The sequence below is a fragment of the Cricetulus griseus genome, chromosome 5 (genome assembly GCF_003668045.3).
Source record: "Cricetulus griseus strain 17A/GY chromosome 5, alternate assembly CriGri-PICRH-1.0, whole genome shotgun sequence".
NCBI lineage: Eukaryota > Metazoa > Chordata > Mammalia > Rodentia > Cricetidae > Cricetulus > Cricetulus griseus.
This window is the reverse complement of record NC_048598.1, coordinates 3,935,908-3,944,321: the sequence shown is the minus strand read 5'-3', so window position 1 is coordinate 3,944,321 and position 8,414 is coordinate 3,935,908.

Below are 8,414 nucleotides of genomic sequence, written 5' to 3'. Positions count from 1 at the left end.
CGGCCCCCCCACACACATACACACGCTTTATTCATTTTTGAGATGGTCTTACTATGTAGTCTTGGTCTGCAACTTACTGTGTAGATCAGGCTGCCCTCAAATCCTTGAACTCTCAGAGATCCATCTTGTCTCCCAAGGGCTGGGATTAAAGGCGTGTGCCAACCATGCCCAGCCATAAAATGTTTTTTGCAGTCAGTGGTTGTGTTGGCTTTTTGGTGCATATAGTCAAGCCGTTGAGCAGTTCACTCAGTGGAGTAGGCAACGCTTGTCTCAGAGAACACACAGAGACAAACAGAAACATGACCAGAGCAATGCCAGACCAGTGCTGTGGTGTGAGTGTGGGGTTGCCCGGTCCCAGCATGATAGGCTGGGGGTGGGGGTGGACTTTCAGGAGGTCATTAGGCCACGGGGACTTCACCTTTATCTAGGGATGAGTGTAGTTCTTGTAAGAGCAGGTTGTTTGACTTGCCAGCCAGTTCACTCTCTGGCTTCCTCTCTGCACAACCCCCTGCCCTCCTGCTTCTCACCCTGCGAGGACAAGCACATGGCTTTCTCTGCCATGGTCTTAGACTTCCACACCTTGAGCCAGATCACTAATTGGGTAGCAAATATATTAAAAGCAAGGGACTAATTATCCAAGGACAGAAATGTCATCACAGTTGCAAATAGGAGACAACGTTTATATAGTGTGGTTGATCTGAATTCAGTGAAGAGTCTGGACAGTTCTACTGAGAGACCATGAGGCTAGGAGTTAGTAGGCACTGAACTGTCAGATTACACTAGCCAAAGACTGAAACAGGTTCTGGAGCCTGTGTCCTGAGACAGTTGGGGTATTCATACAAAGCACAGCTCTTCCCTCAAAGGGAATAAAAGTTTATTGTGGAACCAAATGAGAGTGAGCATAACCCAGAAGGAGACTCAGGTTGGTCCAAGTACTGTATTCCAACATGTTAACACCTTCATGACGCTTTTATAGTAACAGAACGGAGAAAGTCAGAAATAAGGCACTTTTCAGATGGCCCAAAGCATGAGGTAGACAGGCTACAGCCAAGTGGGGAAGCCTCTGCTATGGGCCTCTTATACCGTCCGATAGCATTCTTGGTTTTGGGTTGAGAGCTGATAACCGTTTGCATTCCCTAAGGACTTAGCTAACAGTCACCAGCACTGTAGGTCATACACAGAGGTGAGGAGCTGACACGTCCCAAGACCGTTGGCCCTGGATCTGCAGTGTTCCAGCTCTCCACAGTCACCGAAGTTCTGACCAGTGAGCCCTGTGGAGTGTTCGATGTAAGCATGGCTTTTCTCTGGGAACTTCAGTTACGCACGCGCGCGCGCACACGCACGCACGCACACACACACAGGCAAAAAGGAAAAACGAACACCATAAAAGCAGACTCTGGAATTACATATATTTGGGTTTGTGCATGTGAGCACAGTGCTCTCACACCAGAAAAGGCTATCAGATTCCTGGAGCTGCAGTTAGTTTGGTGGAGCCTCCCCAGGTGGGAGTCAGGGTCCTGACCTGAGTAATATGGAAGAGCAGCCAGTGTTCTTAACTGCTCAGCCATCTCTCTCTTCCTGTACTATCTTTTTTGACTGAGAATTTTAATTTTGGTTTCTAAGGAGCTTTGTTTTCCCCCTGACTTTTTTTTTTTCTCTCTCAAGACAGGGTTTCTCTGTGTAGCTTTGGAGCCTGTCCTGGAACTTGCTCTGGAGACCAGGCTGGCTTCAAACTCAGATCTGCCTGTCTCTGTCTCCTGAGTGCTAGAATTAAAGGCGTGCGACACCACCACTGGACTGACTGTTTTGTAATAAATTTTATTCTTAAACTCCAGTGTATAGAAATGAAGGGAAGACCCTTTTGATAGCCACTGGGGCGTTCTTGGGGGTTAAAGTTCAAAAGCTTGGAAATGTTGGTACATTCACCTGGAGTTCAGGAAGAAGTCTGTCACGCTGTCCTTGGATTGCCTGTCGGGTCTCCCCCAATACTCATGAAACATCCAGCTTCTCAGGGCCCCATCACAGCCTCAGCCGTTAATGACTGTGGCACGAGTGTTCATGGATGGAGTTTAAAAGATGACTTTAGTGATAAGGCATAGTGGCACACACCTTTAATCCCAACACTTGGGAGGCAGAGGTAGGTAGATCTCCATGAGGTTGAGGCCAGCCTGGTCTACAGAGTGAGTTCCCAGAAAGAGAATATAAGGTTGAGACCCCATGCCAAAAGAAATCCCAGAAGATGAACTTGTCAGTTGCAAGGGACTGTGGAGGTGGGCAGGACTGAAGCAAACCACTGGGAAGTCACCAAAATTGGGACCCTGCCTGTGTGGACTCTGACCTCCACCTCCATGACCAATCCAGCACACCCAAACAATGTTTAAAAGCCATGTTTCTAAAAGGCAAGATACTAGATATTATAAAAGAATTGTTAGGTGTGTGTGCATGCGTTTGTGTATATATGTTTGCATGCATGTGCCCGATTGTGTGGGTGCAGGTGCCTACAAGCAGGCTTGTAGAGACAGAGTAGGCCATCAAATATTTTCCTCTGCCACTCTCTCCACTTGGACTGTCCCTCACTAAACCTGAAGTCGTGTTTCAGCTTGGCTGGCCAGGTGACCAGTGAGCTCCCATATCCCCGTCGCTAGCCCTACAGCTGGGTACCAGGCACCCACGATCACGCCTGGTTTTTTATGTGGGTGCTGGGGATCTCAACTCAGGTCTTGCCTTGTAAGTGCTTTTACCCACTGAGCCATTCCCCAGCCCCTAGATTTCCTTTTTCAGCTGGACGGTGGGATTGTGGTTACATGAGTGCAGGTCTAGGTTTATATGTATTCAGATGTGTGACCCAGCAGGAAAATTTAAAAAGACCGAATAAGGAGACAGGCTTTGTGGCTCATGCCCACAATCCAAGAACCTGGGAGGCAGAAGCAAGAGGATTGAGCATGGTGGCCTGGCAGTACCCTGTGTGTGTCGTGCCCCGCCCCCAATAGATAAGACTAATGTGACAAAGTATTAACTGTTGAGTCTAGATGAACTTCTTTCTGCGTTGGAAAGTTTATAATGAAAGTTTGAATTAAGTAGTCATTTTTTCATGTGTGTTCCTTTACTCCTCACATACTCAGTGATTCCGCAGTAGTTCTAGGGGGTGGGTGGAGATCTCCACCTGGGCAGACAACAACTGTTTATCCAGTGTGCTCCTGTGTCAGGACATCAGCTGTAGCTGAGAACCCCATGGGGGGAGCAGACTCAGAGAAACAGGAAGACAGAGTCCCCTGCACTTTGACCTCCTGAGGGAACGTGGGAGTGAAACTCACGCTTTGGCAATTTCTGTGGAATCAAATATTTGCAAGAAATGGCCTCATCTGTTTCTAGAAACTGCAGTAAAGCAGTTAAATTCATAAACAAACACAGCCCTCTGCCTGGGGTGATGGACTCTATGTTCCCAGACTAACCGCAGCACCCAAGGCTTGCCCTCGTTGAGACACCAGTGGCTTCGAACTGGAGGCCTGTGCTGGGGTCCGCACAGGGCTTGTCAAGGTAAGGCAACAGGGGGCCATGACCAGCTTCACCTGGTGTCATCTGTGAAAGTGGCTCCGCCCACAGAGATCTCACCTGGTGCTTCAGGAGACCACTTAACATAGCAGCCCAGTATCGGAATCCTCACAGAGCACCATTCCTAATGAAATTCCTTTCTCTTCACTCTTCTCTGAAATCTAAATTAAGTGTTATACAAACAGACTCATTCTAGCCTCTGGGTCACCTGTTCGTTTTACTTTTGTTTGTTCAAAATAAAATGTGGTTCAAAGAATGAGAGATTCTAGGCAGGGGAGGTCACTGACAGACAGTGTGAACCTGGCTGGGGGTGTAGCCCAATGGTACCAGGGCTTCCTAGACCACTCATGGCCCCGAGTTCAGATGCTAGCACTGTGTAAGCAGCAGCTCAGGCTGGCCTCAAACTTGACATCTTCCTGTCTCAGCCTCCCGAGGGGTCACATGCATGCACCACTCCCAAGCCTGAGGATGATCTCGGTCTCCTTGGCCCCAACGATCCTCCTGCCTCAGCCCCCCCCCCCCACCCAGTAGCTGAGAATACAGATGTGGGGAGAATCCACCAGACCCTCAAAATTGTACAAAAATAGATTTTTATAACCATTTTAGTTTGGGTTGTTGTTTTGTTAATTTTTTTAGGAAACAAAGTCCCATTCTGTAGCCTGAGCTGACCTGAACTTTTGGTGATCCTTTTCCTGAGTCCTCTCAGTGCTGAGAATTCAAGGTTTGCACCATTGTTCTGTTCAGGGGGTCTAGACTGGGTTAGTTTTCTCTGCTGGTTAAAGAATTAAAATGCAGGGAAAATAACGGGTAGCAGCAGGGAAATCTCAGCAGGGAGTCAGCCAGGGGAGAGAGACTATTTTTAGAGGACACACACACAGCAAGGCACACAGAGAAAGACACCTGCTGTGTAGAAGAGGGGCTCCTGAGCCCCACATCCAGTCTTTCCTTGAAGGCTGGGGGTTTTCAGGGGTTTTGAGGGGCCTTCATCCCCTAACTTAGTGTTGGTCAGTATGAACAAAGATAGAGAGGCTGATAGGCCCCTGACTTTGAAGTAAACATGTCCTGATCCAATTTGGACCAGTCTATGGCAGGGGCAGCCCACTGATGGGGTAAAAGCCCACCAGGCCTTTGGTCAGGAGTGTGAGGAAGGCGCCAGAAATTTGCCATCTTTAATCAGATTGGCGGTCCCTCTTTCTGTCTAACTCCTACCAGGGATCTGTCTAGTCCCTCATCACCACACACCTGAAAACTTATCTTCAATTTTGTGGTGTTAGGGATCAAAGCCAAGGGCTCGGGGACACGGAGAGAGCAAGCCCCTGCCACTGAGCTCCTGTCTAGTCTATATTATCCATGTATTCACTGAAGGACAGCAAGGTGCCAGTAGTTCCCACACACTTGTTGTCGTCCCACTCTCCCCCCCTCCACCCTGTGCTAAGCTCTCCTCTTGTCCTCACAGCCTCCTGAGGTGGGGTAGTGTCACCCCCACTGTCATGATAAAGACTCAGAGTTGAGAGAGGCTGAGCCCCTTGCTGCTGTACAGCAGATGTCTGAGCAGGCCCAGTGAGGCCTGGCTCCAGCCTGAGGCTCTCAGCTAATAGTCTGGTCTCAGACGTCCTCAGTATTCCTCACAGCCTCTTGTCAGTTTATCTTGTTTTCAACAACACAAACCAACATATGGTGACAAGAATCATTTCTAGATGTCCTGGGATTCAGGCACGGCTAATAAAACGCAGTAGGGCATCTTCAAAAGGAAACAGTTGTTTAAAACAGGTCAAGTTCGTGTTCTGCTGTTTTCGGCCAGGGTTATACCAGCCACCAAAGCCAGGCTGGCTTCGTTACAGGATGTGAACAGTTCTTTCTCACTACTCAGACACCAGTTACAAGAAACTCTGAATCACTGAACTGATTTAAGGTTTTGAATCGATTTCCAGACAACTGGGTCATCACACTTTACCAACGGCACAAGCATCACATTTAATCCACTATCCTTTCTCTTCGGAGAAACTAAATTTTTAACCATCATTTTAGTGGACGTCTTACCAGGCTTCCAAGTGTATATGCTTTGAGAACATTATACTCACTTCTGTCCATTTTCTGGGTTAAGCCTGCTCCCTCCCAACCCTGCCAGGGGCAGTCTCAGGAACGATTAAGGCCAACTGGGACAGGCCCTGGAAAAGATGCAGTGTGAGCACCCACCGTGCCCCGCCTCTGCAGAGCGGACTCCTCCACCTCAGCAGTGTGAGCACCCACCGTGCCCCGCCTCTGCAGAGCGGACTCCTTATCTCTATAGTCCCATCTGACACCAAAGACTCACGCCTGGTGGCCTTCTAATGACTCCTTAATTCAAGTCTATTTGTAAAATTATATTTTTATGTGTTTTGCCCACATGAATGTATGTGCAGCATGTGTGGGCAGTGTCCACAGAGGCCAGGAGAGAGGTCTCAGCCCCTGGAACTGGGGTTACAGGTGGTTACAAACTTCCCTATGGGTGCTGGGAATGGAACCCAGGTCCTGTGCGATCACAGCTAACTAGTGAGCCATTTCTCCAGCCCCACTCCTTTCTTCTAGGAAAAGATCAGATCACAGGCCAACCCAGACTCAAAATTGGGCCAGATGGGTGGGTCTTTTTTCTTTCTTTTTACTCTTTGGGGGACTACCACCCGGCTCCCAAATAAATACAAGGAGACTTATACTTACTTATGAATGTCCAGCCTTAGTTTGATTTGTTTCCAACCAGCTTTTCTAACTTAAATTATCCTGTTTCTCTTTAACTATGTTTTGCCTGCAGGCTTTTTACTTTCTTTATTCTATATATCTTTCTTTCCTTCTTACTCTGTGGCCAGCCGTGTGGCTGGGTGGCTGGCCCCTGGAGTCCTCCTCTTCTCCTTTTCTTGCTCCTCACACTCTTCCCTAGATTTCTCCTATTTATTCTCTCTGCCTGCCGGCCCCACATATCCTTTCTCCTGCCGAGCTGTTGGCCCTTCAAGTCTTTACTAGCTCAATCAGGTGTTTTAGACAGGCAAAGTAACACAGCTTTACAGAGTTAAACAAATGCAACATAAAAGAATGCAACACATCATTAAGCAAATACTCCACAGCATAAACTAATGTAACAAACACATCTTAAACTAATACTTCACAGCTGGCAGGGAAATACACAAAGATATGGATACTGAGAAGTGGCTCACTGTGGCCACCAGATTCATGGTCCTCTACAACAGCCTCAAACACACCTAGAGACGAGGACCAGCGAGACGTTTCAGTAGTTAAAGCACTCACTGCTCTTCCAGAGGACCTGGGTTCAATTCCCTGCATCACAACTGTCTGAAACTTCAGTTCCAGGGGATCCAGTACCCTCTTCTGGCCTCTGCAGGCACCAGGCACGCATGTGGTACACATACAGACATGCAGGCAAAACACCCGTGTACATAAAATAAAAATAAAACTTAAAAAAGTCAAATTAACCCCTGCAATCCCTTCATTCGGTTGCATGACTTCCAGCACCCAGGAGGCTAAGGCAAGGAGGTCAGAAGTTTAAGGCCAGCCTGTGCTACCTAGTGAGACTTCGTCTCAAAATAACAAACCACAAAGAAAACCCTCAAAATCTCACTGAGACTCCCTCCCCCGCCCTTAACGCATTGCTCCCACTGATCCTCGAGCACTTAGTGAACCGCACGGTGAAACGCTGTGTGTGTGTGTGTGAGTGTGTGTGTGTGTGTGTGTGTGTGTGTAAGCAGCCATCCGCTGGAAACGCAGTTCAGGCTTGAGGAGCAAAGTGTCTGCAGCTATCTGTGAAGTCACGTCTGCAGCAGCAGCCTTGCTGGTCTATGTTGGGGTCATCCCATAACCAGTTAGATGCCATCCCACCTCTGAGAAGGCCATTGTCTATGATTAGGGCCTTTTTGCAATCCATTTGAGACACAAGGAGCTAATAGGTAAACCACAGAATTTATATTCTGTGGAAACAAAGGGGAAGCTCTAGGAGGGGTTGGTCACATACAAGGCCTAGAAGGTCCCCTACTGAGCTTGGTCAAGGAGGACGTCCTTCCTAGAAGCGGTGGTTTCAAGATCCTCTTGAATAATGGGGGAACACGACACTCACTGTGGGTACAAGCTAGATAGAGTAAAACAGTGAAGTCAAAATCCAGAGACCCAAGAGCCAGACATAAGAGACGATGAACAAGCCCCCTTCCCACAAGAATGGAAGGCCACTTCGGGCAAACATTTGCAAGAACCATTGAGGCACTTTCTCTAAATGTTCTGCAGCTTCAAGCACCTCACCATCCACAGTGCCAGCACCTCCAGGGCCTGTGCACACAGCCTGCCAGCTGCTGCAGCAGCATTCAGTTTGAGGCCCAGAGTAGCCGAGGCTGTCTTTCGGCTTCTCTGGTACCCAGTGGCACTCCATTTAGAAGTGGTTGCAAAGAATGAGGAAGCAAATGAGCTTCAGCCTCCTGGAGCTCCCAAGCCACCCCTAAGAAACCAGAGCTTCTTTGGGGTGGAGGTGGGCGGGGTTAAATCATGTACCCCAGGCTGGCCTGGGCCTCTGTGTAGCTGAGAATGACCCTGGAACCCTTGTCATGATGGCAGGCAGGGCTGCACCACAGCTGGCTTGTACTGTGCTGGGGGACTGAACCTAGAGAGGAGAGCCTGGCAGCCGTGCGGCTTGGTCCTCGGCAGCCTGTGGCAAACTAGAGTCACTTGCGGAGGGGGACCTTCTGCTGAGGGACTGCTCTCATCGGATAGGCCTGTGGGCAAACCTGCAGGGCATCTTCTTAATGATTGATGGGAGGACCCAGCTCACTGTGGGTGGTGTTATCCCTGGGTGCTACAAGAAAGCAGGTTGAGCGAGCCAGTAAGCA